This window comes from Trachinotus anak, unplaced genomic scaffold (assembly GCF_046630095.1).
Source record: "Trachinotus anak isolate AG129_WGS33_773 ecotype Australia unplaced genomic scaffold, CSIRO_AGI_Tana_v1 ptg000005l, whole genome shotgun sequence".
Taxonomy (NCBI): Eukaryota; Metazoa; Chordata; class Actinopteri; order Carangiformes; family Carangidae; genus Trachinotus; species Trachinotus anak.
Genome location: NW_027273856.1, coordinates 8,054,649 through 8,068,473, shown reverse-complemented (window position 1 = coordinate 8,068,473; position 13,825 = coordinate 8,054,649). Strand labels below are relative to the sequence as shown.

At 41.7% G+C, this 13,825-nt stretch overlaps 2 long non-coding RNA genes across 2 annotated transcripts in view; one reads left to right on the top strand and one right to left on the bottom strand.

The window, feature by feature from the left end:
• The window catches only part of LOC139621558 (uncharacterized), a 292,521-nt gene that overhangs the window by 192,147 nt on the left and 86,549 nt on the right, over nucleotides 1-13,825 (bottom strand). The gene's annotated exons all lie outside the window — the stretch shown is intronic.
• Nucleotides 10-6,472, top strand: LOC139621548 (uncharacterized). Its single transcript, XR_011691016.1, has 3 exons — nucleotides 10-2,250; nucleotides 3,329-3,388; nucleotides 3,540-6,472. It is a non-coding gene; the product is annotated as an uncharacterized lncRNA (long non-coding RNA).

Below are 13,825 nucleotides of genomic sequence, written 5' to 3'. Positions count from 1 at the left end.
ACAGGATACTTGAATGCTGGATTTCATTTCATCATAAATTAATTTCTGATTTATTTTGACAGAAAATGTCTCTACAACACCACTGTCAGTTTTAAGCTATGTTGTTGGTATGATGTCAGTATGACATCGACAGGTTGGTTTTTTTTTCCTGGGAGCTGCACATCACATGTGAAAAATAGGCGTGATGCTGAATTGCTAGGTCACACAACACAGCCATGAAGCGTGGGATTCGCATCTCACACGTGTCACACAGGCTGTGTCCACTCCAAACCGTTAACATTGGCACTGAAATGAAAACCATGACGTTACAGGTTATAACACGTCCTCTGAGCAGCTACGTCTTCAGGACAGACTGGAGGCTACAGTGAGGAGACGGGCTGGGGCTAGCTGGTTAGGATGCTAACTTCAGTAGGAAAAGACGTGGTAGAGACAAGAGTTAACACTGGTGTTTGTCTCCACCTCTGGAGACAGATGTTGGTGAGTAAAGAATAAAGTTTAATTCTGAACTCACAATGTTTCTTCTAGACTGGTGGGTAAACAGCTGCTAATAGCACAACTTACAAATAGCTCCATAAGTATTAACTAGTAGAGGACCAGCTGCTACAACCTTTGCCCCCACATTATAGTGAGGAATGTCCTTTAAACATGAAGTAAAAGGGAAAGGATTAAATACAACAGCCATTTGGGACCATATGAACAAACCTCCTCCAGTATGTGAACAGAACTCAGCTCTTTATTTCCTGAAGTGTGTGGTGAAGCAGACCAGGCAGCTGAGAGGAATCCACAATGTGATTTATTGTAGTGGAGTAACACTGACCTATATTCTACACAGACCGCTGTTGTAGAAAACTGGCACCAAGCCAGAACACAAGCAAAGTCTGGATGTTGAAACACATGTTGAGGTGGACTGGATTCACCACGACCAACTGTTCAGTTCAATCAGCTCATAACATGCATCATCTCAAGGCTCTTTACAGAGTCAGGTCCAGACTGAACAACAGTCCCGCCATGAGCAGCACGACACAGTAAACACCTATGGTGGCTGAACGTGGACCCCTCCCTTCAAGAGCCCCCAGTACAGGACCATGTCCAGTCAATCAGTCCTTTTTAAATTCAGTCTTCTGCGGTGTGATATATGATATATAACCTGGAAGTGTTGGTGCAGAAACACTAACTAATTTATGCTTTTTTTTTCAGAATTTCATGCAATAGAAAAATGGCAAATTAATGAATAAATAATGTTTTTCATGTAAGGTTTAAATTGAAATCTAAGTTGAATTGAGTTGAGAGCAAAATCATGTGTTACAGATGTAATAAGATGTGAAAAGTTTCACCTTGTGAGAACGCAGCAGACCAAACAGGAGTGAGGTTTGTCTTTCCCACAGATTGTACATGAGCTGACACCTCTTTTAGTAGTAGCTGTTTCCATTAAAGTGTGGATCATCGATGTCTGAGGCTAAAGCAGGGAGTCAAAGAGACTCTAAAAGACTCGACAGGACTCAAGAACCTCTTTTCATGACAACCGGCCAACAAGGTATTTTATTTCACTCATAAAATGCTTTTGTTTCATGTTCACGCCAAGCGCCGTTTGTGTTTTCATGCTATGATATAACATGTTGATGTGTCTTTGCATGATGTTCACTCTCTGGGTTATGGAAGACGTGTAGATGTAGGGATGTCTGTTACCTGACCGTTGATCGACCCTCTGTGACACAGTGGGCGAGAACTCATGACTCTCTCCTCACACCACATGTTTCTAACACACATTACAACAGGTTACCACTGCTTTTGTAACATTGCTTCCTGGGTGTGTTTGTGTTGACAGTCAGTTTCCGTTCACACTGTGAGCAGTTAGTTTCAGTTACGTTGTGTCATGGTCTGTCCTGAAGCACTCTGTGTTTGGACTTTTGTCTTTGTTTGAACACCTTTGGACTCTTTGATTTGGACTTTTGGGTTACTTCCTGTTTTATTTTCAAACTACATCCCTTGTGTGTCTCTTGTTAATTACTTCCTGTGTTTGTCACATATTTCCCACCTTGTTGATTGTCTCCTCCGCCCTAATGTGTTTCACCTGTGTTCAATCACCTCTGCCTCCTTGTGTATTTAAGTCCCTGTCTTCTCCTCTGTCTTTGTCAGTCTGTCTGTTGTCGTTGTGTAACTTCCTGCTTTTGTGTCTCCTGTTTGTCGATCTCCATTGTTTTCCTAGTTCTTGGATTTTTGGTTTCTGCCTGGTTTTGCTGGATTGTTTTTGTAAGTTTCTGAAACATCCGTCTGTTGTCCGTCTTTTCCTACTATCCCTGACATGTGACACTTTTAGGAAAAGACATTTAATGATGTAAATGTTAATAGAAAGGAAGAAGAGCGTGTCGGCTGGCTTCTTGGTGTTAGGGTTACCGTGTAGGACAACCTGCAGGACAGATGTGAACTCTCCTGTCTATATGAGCAGTTCAACTTTTTTTTTGGGCTCATTAAGCTTGAGTTTCATGTGAGCTGGAGAGAACTGAAGAACTGAGAACCTTTTGAGCCAGACTGTCTCCATCCAGAAGCAACCACAGTCTCAGCAGGTTTAGCTCGGTCGTTGTGAGGTGGCCTCAAACAGTCATAATGCAGAGATACAGTGACTATAAATGTAATACATTAGTGAAATTACTGAGCTGTGGCTTGTGAAACTATGATAACAGACTTTCACTGGCTGCTCTTGTCTTGCTTTTTATCTGAGTCTGTTTTCAGGTCTCCATTTTAAAAAGTGTTGTTAAATGTGTTTTATTAAGGATCATTTCATTTCTGTTATACAATTATACAAAGTGTGAAGTTTCCAGTTGCTGACCTGTTGCTCATTACAACAGTTTCTTTGTCTGAAGGTTAAACAGAGTTTTACTGGCATTGCATTACATTACGTACGTTTGTCAGTCAGTAGGATTATGCAAAAAGTACTAAAGTGGTTTGCACCAAACTTGGTGGAGGGCTGGTTCATGGTCCAGGAAAAAAAACTCACTAGAATTTGGTGCCAGTCTGGTTAAAACCAGGATCCAGTAAATTTTTTAACTGGATCATTTATTTATTTATTTTTTATTTTTATTTTTATTTATATTTATATTTATTTATTTATTATATATATATATATATATATATATATATATATATATATATATATATATATATATATATTAGTCATTAATTTCTCAGTAAATGTTTGAATTAAATAAATGGTGTTGATCTATGAGTTTGTACAGATCTGACAGACGGTGTAGGATTGTTTGTATAATAATCTGACATGAGTCACACTGTTGTTGTGACTCATTACAACAGATGATTTCATGTGTCCCAGCACAGAGAGCTGAGCTGTTGTGGAGGAGGCAGAAACACAAACCCCGATTCAACCAGAAAAGTATTTCAGACTTTTTCCCATGCTTTCTGCTTTTCCCCCTGTCCTTCATCCTCCCTCCTCTATCCTCCCTCTTCTCTTATTCCAAGAAACATCTTAATTTTGTCAACTGTCACAAGCAGAGCTGTAATTTAACGTTGTGGTTTTGGGGCAGATGCGGGTTCTATAAACGGTGACGGTTCTAGGTCTAAATTTCGTCTTGACTGAGTCCAGCTGAGAGACTTGGCAGAATCCCAGAAGAAATCAGCTTCATCTACGTCCACGTTTAATGTATTTATCCAGCTGTTTGACCGAGTTACTGAAGGAGATGGACGGAGCCGAGGCCTTGTTGTACATCAGTAGCTCACACTCAGCAGAGACACAGCGGTGTGGTCGGTCACGCTTCAGGCTGAGCAGGGAGGCGACTGCTCCAAGTCTGAATTACAGAGTGGTCTGCACCGTGGTTGATGGTATTCTGGTGGAAACTGAGGCTCAGACGTTGAAAATAAACGTGTTTCTTGTGCAACGTCAGTTGGAGAGTAAACTGATACTTGGAGTAAATGCCCAGTGTCATAAACCAGGTCCAACAGAGGGAGACGCACAATCGGTCCAAACAACCAAGTATCACCTTCTGGGTCTGAACTCAGTCCTTCAGCCTGAGGCTCCTTCTCCTCCACCGTCTTCCTCTGATGAATGTGGTCTGTCATCACCCTCCCTGCACACAGACAGTCTCAGTCCAGACTCTTCTGCTCTGTGGTTCCCTGATGGTGGAACCAGCTCCTGAAGTCTCTCAGAGCAGGGGCGTCCCTCTCTAACTTCAAGACCCTGTTGAAGACTCCTCTCTTCAGAGAGCACCTCCTCTCCTCACACCTCTAACACCCTAACATGTCTAACCAGCTCTGACTCTGACTCTCAGTTCACTTCTTTACCTGATCTCCTTCACTGATTAAACAGCTGTAGAACTGAGTCCCGACACCCAGGTCTCTACTGACCTGAAGCTTCACCTCACTGAGTCTCTGTGGAGGAAAGAGTCTGACTGATGAGTCAGTGTAGATGTAACTATAAACTCTTATCTCCTAAGTACTGACTGACTGAGGAGCCTGAACGTCTGTAATGTCACAATTACTGTTGAAAAATGTCCTTTTCAGCTTCATGAAATAAGTTGAGCTGTCAATCGATTAAAAAAAGCAAACATTCTCACACAGTGTAACTGTGTCTGACTTCGCATGGGGGGGGGGGGGGGGGGGGGTAAGGCTCACAAAAACATCCCCTTCTACTAAGTGGGATCAAAACAGGGAGATACAAAAAACAAATCAATCAAAAGTTTTTTTTTAATTTGCCGTTCAAAACTTTTCTATATCCATTTCTGCTGGAGAAGGTTTGTCTCTGCTGCCATCCACAACATTACTGCTGCATCACTTCCTGATTTCCCACACTACAGCGGTGGGCCGAAGGTCATTATCACAGAACGTGCGTGTGCTAATCACATGTCAAAAAAATCTGTGCTGTTAGAGAGAATTTGCACTAACTTGTTGTTATCCTGTTAACTTTGACAATCCTACAAATAAGTTATGATGGATTCATGTTTAAAGAAATGTTGATTATTGAATGAGTGTGTGCTGCAGGGAGCAGATTGACTTCTCTCCAGAAATAAACCAAAGCCCAGAGCTGGCCAAACTGTACACAACCACTTCCTCTCCAGACCAAATGAACTTCCAGTGACCCTGAAGAGGAAGCTGATCTGGGTCCTGATGGGATTGACGACCTCCAGTCTCCAGAAGCAGCTGATTGTGTCTCTGCTCTGACTTGTTAATGGCATCAGATTGTTAGAGTAAAACATCTACAACAGTTTTCCTGCAGAATAAACCTGATGAACCATGAGGCCGACACAGTGACAGAGTGAACTGTCAGCGTTCATGATGTTTACGTGATAAGCATCAGCTGAGCCGTGTTATGAAAAGGGAGGTTCTCAGACAGAGATCAGTTTATGACGCTGTTTTTAACCAAACAGTGTGTTGCGTTGTAACGTGTGTTTTCCTGGAAGAGACGGAGACAGCAGCCAAAGCTCTGCAGTTGTCTTCCAGTAAAGAGACGTAACCTGAGTCAGCATGTCCTCTGGAGACACTGTCGGTCTGTGTAGAGTCACAGTTCACTGTGAAGGACAACAAACACACTTCATCGACCATTTAAACTGGTACCATGACATTTTAATGAGGACTGACCTGGAGACTGAAGAGGTCACTGAAGGTCACTGGACTCACTGTCATGTTGATGAAACCAGTTTGTTTTGTGAGCTGGGACTTATCCTGCTGGAAGGAGCCGTTAGAAGATTGTGAACTCATTTGTTTATTTTCATTATGTCTGAGCAGCAGCGACAGTCAGAGCCAGAGGCGTCTTGTTTCCAGGTTGTCCGTCTGTCCGTCCCATTCTAGTGGACACAGTGTCTCAGTAAGTTCCTTAAGGGAACTTCTTCAAATTTGGTACAAACATTAACTTGGACTCAAGGATGAAGTGATTAGAATCGGGTGGTTAAAGGTCAAGGTCAGTGTGACCTAATATAACTAAACTTAAAGAACAAGTAGAAAGGGAAAGAAAGGAGACTTTTTTTCTTTTCTTCATCCTCAGAGTCACAACTGGGTAAACTCAGACAGAATCTGACTGAACGGTGTCTGAAACTCACCTGTTTAAGAGTAACTCAATCAGAGGAACATGTATCAGCCACATTGTTTTATTCTGAAAGTGACCCTCAAACTCCACCCAGATATTTTTCCAGGATCAGGTCAGACATGTCTGAGAGACCCACCCTCTGTCTGCCTCCTCATGGAAATTTACCTTCATAAGTGAAAACACTGTTATTAATTAATCCATCCGTCTGGAGCCTGGTGATGACATCACTGCCAGAATCATATTAAATGTGTGGCTCATCTGTCAAAATGACCTTTAATTTATTTTATGTTGTGAAAACAAACCAAGAGTTGAAATCTAGGATCATGATGATAAATCACCAGTGTCTGCATGTTTTAGTAACCACAGTGTGAGTGATATACAGTACCTGAGTCACTCCCATCATGCCTCAGTCCAGATGGGCTAAATGAGGACGCTGAAGTTGGTCTCAGTGACCTCCATCATGTGGATGTGGCTCCACCTGCTGGGATAGACCCGGTAGAAGAGCAGCAGTAGACCAGACCTTCGTCGTCATGGTTACAGTGGTAAACACATGGTTAAGATTATGGGACCATAACTGTTTGGTTAGGTTTAGGTCCAGATCCTGGTTTGTGCTTAAATAAGTACTTTACCTCAGAGCTGTGGTTAAAAGACACAACATAGATCCCTGGTTTCAAACAGGAAACAGCTTGTGTCTGTGACCCCCTACCTCCTCTTTATCCATGTCACATGACCTCCTGCTTTGCTCCTGTCATAATCACAACAGCCACTAGAGGTTGCCTAATAAAACGTAACTCCAGGTCATTAGAATTTTCCTGAAGTTTCCTGAAAACAGATGAATATGAAGGAACATGGGTTCATTTCAGTTTCCTTACACATGTTTTCAAAAACAGCCACATGTAGAGTGGTTGTTGTGGTTGTTTTGTGACAGAAACTAAAGGAGAAACTGAGATGTAAACTGAGGATGAAGCTGTCGAGCTCTTCCTTAGGTACTGACTCTTTGTGTGTGTGTGGGTGGGTGTGTGTGTGTGTGTGTGGGGGGGGGGGGGTTATATATATAACTAGGTGTCATCAGCATAAAAATAATAAGATGCACCAAGATTCAGAATAACCTGACAGCAGTGTGACAAGTTAAAAGAGTAAGACAGTAAAAAAGGTTACAAATAGAGTGAACTGATTCTCTAAGAAGATTTCAAATTCTCTGATGAGGGTAAAAAGATGTGTGTGGTCATGAGAAATAATTCATTAGATGTGTTTAAAACTTGTTTGATAACAGTAGAGACTCATTCCATTAAAATGATAAAAAAGTCAGTCATTTATTCATTTATCTCATTCTCGATGAAGAGATCACAAGGAGGTCTTATTTTGAAAGTCTGGCATCTGTTGTTTTGTTTCCACTCACAGGTGTAGTAGGAAGATAGCATTAGCTCCTGTGGTTGGAATAAAACACTCGCTGTGGAAAATTCATTCATTCATGTTTTTCTCCCGTTTTTATTCGTCCACAGCGGCGACAGTCAGAGCCAGAGACAAACTGTTTTCAGGTCATACATCCGTCTCATTCTCGTGGACCTGATGTCTCAGAGACGACCACCAGGCGGTGATTCTACTTCTGATGAGTGTTATGGCAGCATGTAAACTGATGAGAGAAGGGGGCCCAGACCAGAACCCTGAGGAACTCCTTCACTGTGAACTGAACAAACATCACTCTCTACATTCACAATTCACTGCTGTGTCAAGCTGGTTTAACACACACACACACACACACTCACAGGGTGTTTCTCAGAAGTGTTTCTGTCAGTTGCTGCTGTCGTCTTCATGTCTGGCATCTTTATTTTCTGAGGCCACTCTCACACACATTCAAACACACACATGCAAGCAACAGGAAACCACAGTGCTTTACTTCTCCATCATGCACATCATTCTCTTCGAACGTTGCAGACACAGAGGAGAGCAGGCCGCAACTCACTCGAGCTGTTCCACCTGACGACACACCGACATTTTCCCTCTTCTCCTGAACTTTCAGATTGAAAGTAAAAACTGCTGATAAAGTCGATATGTGATTTGAGTCACGTATCTTAAGTTACAACCACAAGCACCACATCAGCTTCCTCCTCCCCCACCTCACAAACTGACAGCAGAGAACCTGGTCTTCAGGCGTCGTTAGATTCAGAGGGTCCGTGACTACGAGGGCTGACCTGAATTCATCCAATCTTCCACTGTTGCCATGGTAATCAACATCCAAATCACTGTTCGAATGTTATTTTTATTCTCATATGTACATCACCACAAAAGTCAACCCAACAATTATTCATGTTGCATCAACACTAACTATTATCAGTTATTCCCAGACATACATTTAATCTAAGTGCGTCACAGATCTGATCTAACGTCACACACCCACACTGAGACAGTGGCTGCGTCTCAATTCACATGCATCCAGACTCACACCTAAGTGCGTTCACACTGACAAGTTCGGCAACATGCAGCGCACCGTAACTGCTCCGATGGTTCACACTTCTCACCTTCAACAGTCGCCATCTTGGCCTCGCAGCAGAAGGAGAACCAACGAAGGAGGAGGAGACGTGGTCGGCCCTGATGGTGGCTCAATCTCCATGTCACACAGGGCGCACGGGACAGGAAAACTTCATTATTTTATTATAAATTATTAGTGACTTTGCATAACTAAAACAAGTGTGACACAAAGGGTCCATATAATGGACAGACATGTAAATAACAAAAAAAAAAAAAAAATGTTACAAATGTACCAATGGCAAAATTATGATGTGTACCCTATGCATCTATGGTGTGTGTGTGTGTGTGTGTGTGTGTGTGTGTGTGTGTGTGTGTGTGTGATACTGAGTCCAGTCTCCTGAGTAGAGTCTGATAAAGTCTGTATGAGTTATTGTCATGTTCCAGTTTGCTCCTGTCCAGCAGTGGCTCATCTCTCACACAGAAAGTGCCGAATGTAAAAACTGGGATTTTGCAGAAAACAGAAAAATTGTTGTTGTGCATTTGTGACAATCTTGTTTTCATTGTAAAGCCACTATTTATTATTATTTATTGTTTCACGTGTAGAGTTCTCTCTCTTTAGTTTTTTCTAGTTTTATTGATATAGTTTGATGTTAATACTTGTTTGTTTATTTGTTGTTTTTGTGTGTAAACTCTGTGGAGACGAGCAACCGCCGTGTGGATCCAAATGACAAAATAAGAAAAAAAAACGAACATTTACGGAGCCAATATTTTCCGCTCAGATAGAAGACAGTCAACCAGGCATCTAAACCCACAGACCACATCCTCAGTATTTTACCTAGAGGTCTTATATCCAGATCATATCGTCAAACATGTTAGAAACATAAAATATAAATAATAATAAATATCTTAAAACCATGACAGAGCAGTAATTCACTTTATATTCTCTGTATTTAAATCTTAACATGCTGCGTGGTGCTACCTGCTGCTGCTGCTGCTGCTGCTGGGAATATCATGAGACGCAGGTCATGTGACCTCCCTCTGTGCATGAAACAGCAGATTCTGTGTTTGTCCAACTCAGCAACACTTCAGTGCGAGAGCTGCTGAGGCGGCTCCACCGAGGCTGAACATTTGGGTTAAATATAGCAGAGAGGACAGAGAGTCTGCAGCTGTGTGCACGGTGTCGCTCACAGTCATGAACCCACAGAGTCATCAGCTCCTCTCAGTTTCAAAGCTGCTGCAGTTCTTAGAGGAGAAGCTACAGCTCACCACACACAGACGCACAGCTGAAAACAGAACAATGATCATGTGTAACTTAAAATGTGATCACATGACATAGATGCAGGAACTTTGCACCCACACTGATGTGATAACAAACTCAGGTTGGTACAGACTAAGTTGCTGAGCCCCCCCCCCACCTGTAACCACCAATCACAGAGCGCCCCATTGACCGATCCACCTGAACCAGCACACGCCGCTCGTGCACGGTACAGTGTTATTGTTGTGTGTCATGTTGTGTATCGATTAAACTTTTCATCTCTAGTGCCACTCTTTGTGTGTGTGTGTGTGTGTGTTTTGGTCATCACTGTTCATTTCCTGCAGTGCTGAGACATGTGCATTTGACGTGTCCACATCCATATCTTCAGGTCATGTAGGCTGTGTTTTTTGCAGAGGGTTTATATTGGGAATGAGAAATGGGGGGGTCATTCAGTCGCAGGAACAGCACCTATGCATGTCAGTGTTGTGTTCTTTAAATATCTGGAGTGGTTTGTTGTTGCAACATATAAACTAAAAACTGAGTATGTGAATTGAGACACAGCCACTGTCTCAGTGTCAGTGTGTGACGTTAGATCAGATTAAATGTCTGTCTGAGAATAATTGATAATAATTAATATTGTCAAATGATTCATTTTTTCTTAATCACGATGAATGGCATGTTTTATCACATGATTAAAATTCTCTTATTTTGCATTTCAGAACTGTTTCCTCTTGCTTGGTCACACATAACCGTCAGTCTGTCTGAACTAGAAGCTAACGTTAGCATGTCTGACATATCATTATGAAGATGTCTGATCATTTATTTATCCGGAGACGAGCTCTGGGTAAGTTATATTTTTATTTTCCAACTCATACAATCTTCACCAACAACGATTCAAGCATTGGACTTAAATCAGAATCAGAATCAGAATCAGTTTTATTGCCAAGTATGTTTCCACATACAAGGAATTTGTTCTGGTGATTGGTGCAGTTGGAGAACACTTTAGGTCTCCCGACACGCCCCTTTATGCAGACCAGAACCGCCCCCTTTTGCTCCCATAGACATGACTTGCCATGAAGTAGCTTGCTCCACCATGTAAAATATTTGTAGGAAGTTTCTGTGGCAGCTGTGGCAACAAGTAAGGGTGCATCAAAGGGTCAAAATAGTAGCAGCCAAAGATTCTAGAACGTAGTGCTGTAGAATCTTTGGTAACAGCAGCAGTGATGGTGTAAAATAAAAAATCTTTGGCGGCACGAGATTAACACAATAAAAAAAAACAACAATGTATTATGCTCAGTCCTTAATCTCATCAGCCCTATAAATACTGATGCATCATGAATAACGTTGGGTTGATTTTTGTGGTGATGCACATATGAATAAAAAATAAGAATAAAAACAAATAGTGATTTGGATGTTTGAACACTTTTGAACTTTGTTTGGACTTTTGGGTTATTTCCTGTTTTATTTTGAAATTACATCCCTTGTTTGTCTCATGTTAGCTTACTTCCTGTCTTTTTTTCACGTTTCCCACCTTGTTAATTGTCTGCCCCGCCCTAATGTGTTCCGCCTGTGTTCAGTTACCTTTGCCTCCTTGGTTCTTAAGTCGGGATTTTCAATGTTTGTGTTCCCGCCTGTTTTTTTTTTTTTGTTGTTGTTGTTGTTTTTTTATTCTTGTCCTCCCCACACACACCCACACACACACACACACACACACACACAGAGTCAGTACCTGAGGAAGAGCTCGACAGCTTCATCCTCAGTTTACATCTCAGTTTCTCCTTTAGTTTCTTTCTGTCATTAAATAAACCTTTTTCTATTGTCCCGTTTTTGTTGTCTGCATTTGGGTTCTACTAGCCTACAAATGTGACACCTCCAGCCTCCAGAGACTTTCTGCAACACTGATGAGTCTGTTTCAGTCTAAAACTCCAGGGTTGTATTTTATTCTGGAGGGGCAGAAACAGAGACCTTTGGAAACGATGACATAGACACCTGCCTCTCCTCCTGATTGGCTCTTATCAGTCACAACTGGTGAAACAACATGGATAATGAATTGAAGTGTTAGTGACCGTGTTGTCTTTGCAGCAGCTGTTGTTCAGTCCAATTGTGTATTTGAACTCCACAACTGTCTTTGCTGTTCCTCCTTCAGAGGATTTACTGGAACTAATGAGCTGCTTCCTACACGTTGATGTGTGGTCTGAGGTCAGGATGTTGTAAACCAGCTGCTGAGTTAACTCAGTCACAGTTCTCTCATTTCATCGTCATCCCTCGTTAATTGCATTAGTGTTTTATAAATCAAATTAAATGATAAACTCTTCATAGACTGTAAATAAAGCAGCTGTTGACTCTGAGCCCTGAGATAACTCATGTCCTTGTTCTCATCAGATACGATGAGTCTGATAAAAGATGATGTAAAAGATGATGAAAACAGCATCTGACACTTTTTTTATCTGCTGATCAGTTTGTGTTGTTGTTGAATGAAATGGTTGTTCTGTGATCACAAACACATAGAGGAAACATGTATCATGTAAATCTCTTCTTCTGCTGGTTTCTGGTTCTGAACAATAACAGTCTCAGTTTGTGCAGCAACAGTATTGCCATCAAATAAAGGTTTAAACTCTAAACAAGCTCTTCCCTACAAACAGCTGCTGCTGTTGTGGTGGTGGGAGTGCGTCTCTGTGTGTAACAGTGCCAACGTGTCAAACATTTTCCTGTTCCAATTTCTAATAGGTTTCATATGTAATTTTTACATATGTTTGTATTATATATTGTATAAATATATGTACATATATTTCATTCATAGAAATTCAATATATGTACATAAATTAAATTTGCGGTGATACGTCCTGCACTGCCACACCATCACAGACCTCGTCCTGCGAAGAGTGCGGCCCCTGAATTAGAACACAGCTAATGAGTCAGAAGTTATTCTCACGTAGTCTCTGAACCACTGTACCACTGAAGCACTGTACTGTGGTTTGACTGAAAGACACAACCAGATAGATTACTTAACAGATCTTTGTGGAAGGGTAATGGCCTGCTGCAAATACTTCGTCAACATTTTCTCACGTGGACTTTAATGACTTTTATGAACTCTAAATACATGCATCATTATAGAGAACACAATAATTTTATTAATATATTCTACACCACAATATGAACTACTTGCTGTGAGGGTTCTTTGCAGAACCTTTTTCAGGGGGTAACAGACGTAGTCAGTCCTTGGGTTCTACATTATACTTTAAACAAAGTGTTTGTTGGATCATTGAACAGCGTTTCTAACCCCAGGCCCAACACCAGATAATCTGTTGTAGTGAAACTGAAATCTGACATCTGGATATTGATTGAGAGATGGAAGTGAACGACACAAAAGATTAGACTGATCTGCAGGAACTACCCACACAAGTGCGTCATGGCAACGCCTCAGTCTTCTGAATGTTTTCCCTCCCTTCCTGTGTGCAGTCAAAGCCTATCTCATCAGTTCTCATTATAACATCTCTTATCTATGCATTTATGATGCATGAAGTGTTGGTGGCATCATTGTTGAGCCATCACAACACAGTCAGTGTCTCTCTGATGTCTTACTCAGTGCACCTGCAGCCCTGTGTCTCAGGTGGAACATGGGAAAAAAGGTTTGTGGCACTTCTCGATGGATTTCCCTCGATCACCTGTTTCTTGAATCGGACCTTGCTTGTACGTCCCTTTGGACAAAGTGTATGAATAAATGTAAAATGAACACCTCACCCTTCTCACCTTCACAGCTGCCCACTCAGAAGCCAAGCTGGCTCAAGACTCAAGCATTTCAAGAGCTCATCTCCGCCTAGCATCTATCTGTGGATAGTTATTGTCATCAGAGCACAGAAACACCTTGTTGAGGAGAGGTCGGAGGAGACTGGACAGACTGGTTGGAGCTACAGCAATCAAAATTATAAAAAAGGTTTAGTGTTTAGTGACATCATGAAGCAGTGTGGGATCATGGGAGTTGTCCTCTTCTCCTGGTCTGGATCCTTCAGTGTCAGTGGTTCAGGAGGTTTTGACCTGGAGCTGAATTCTCCACAGAGGTCTCCTCCTCT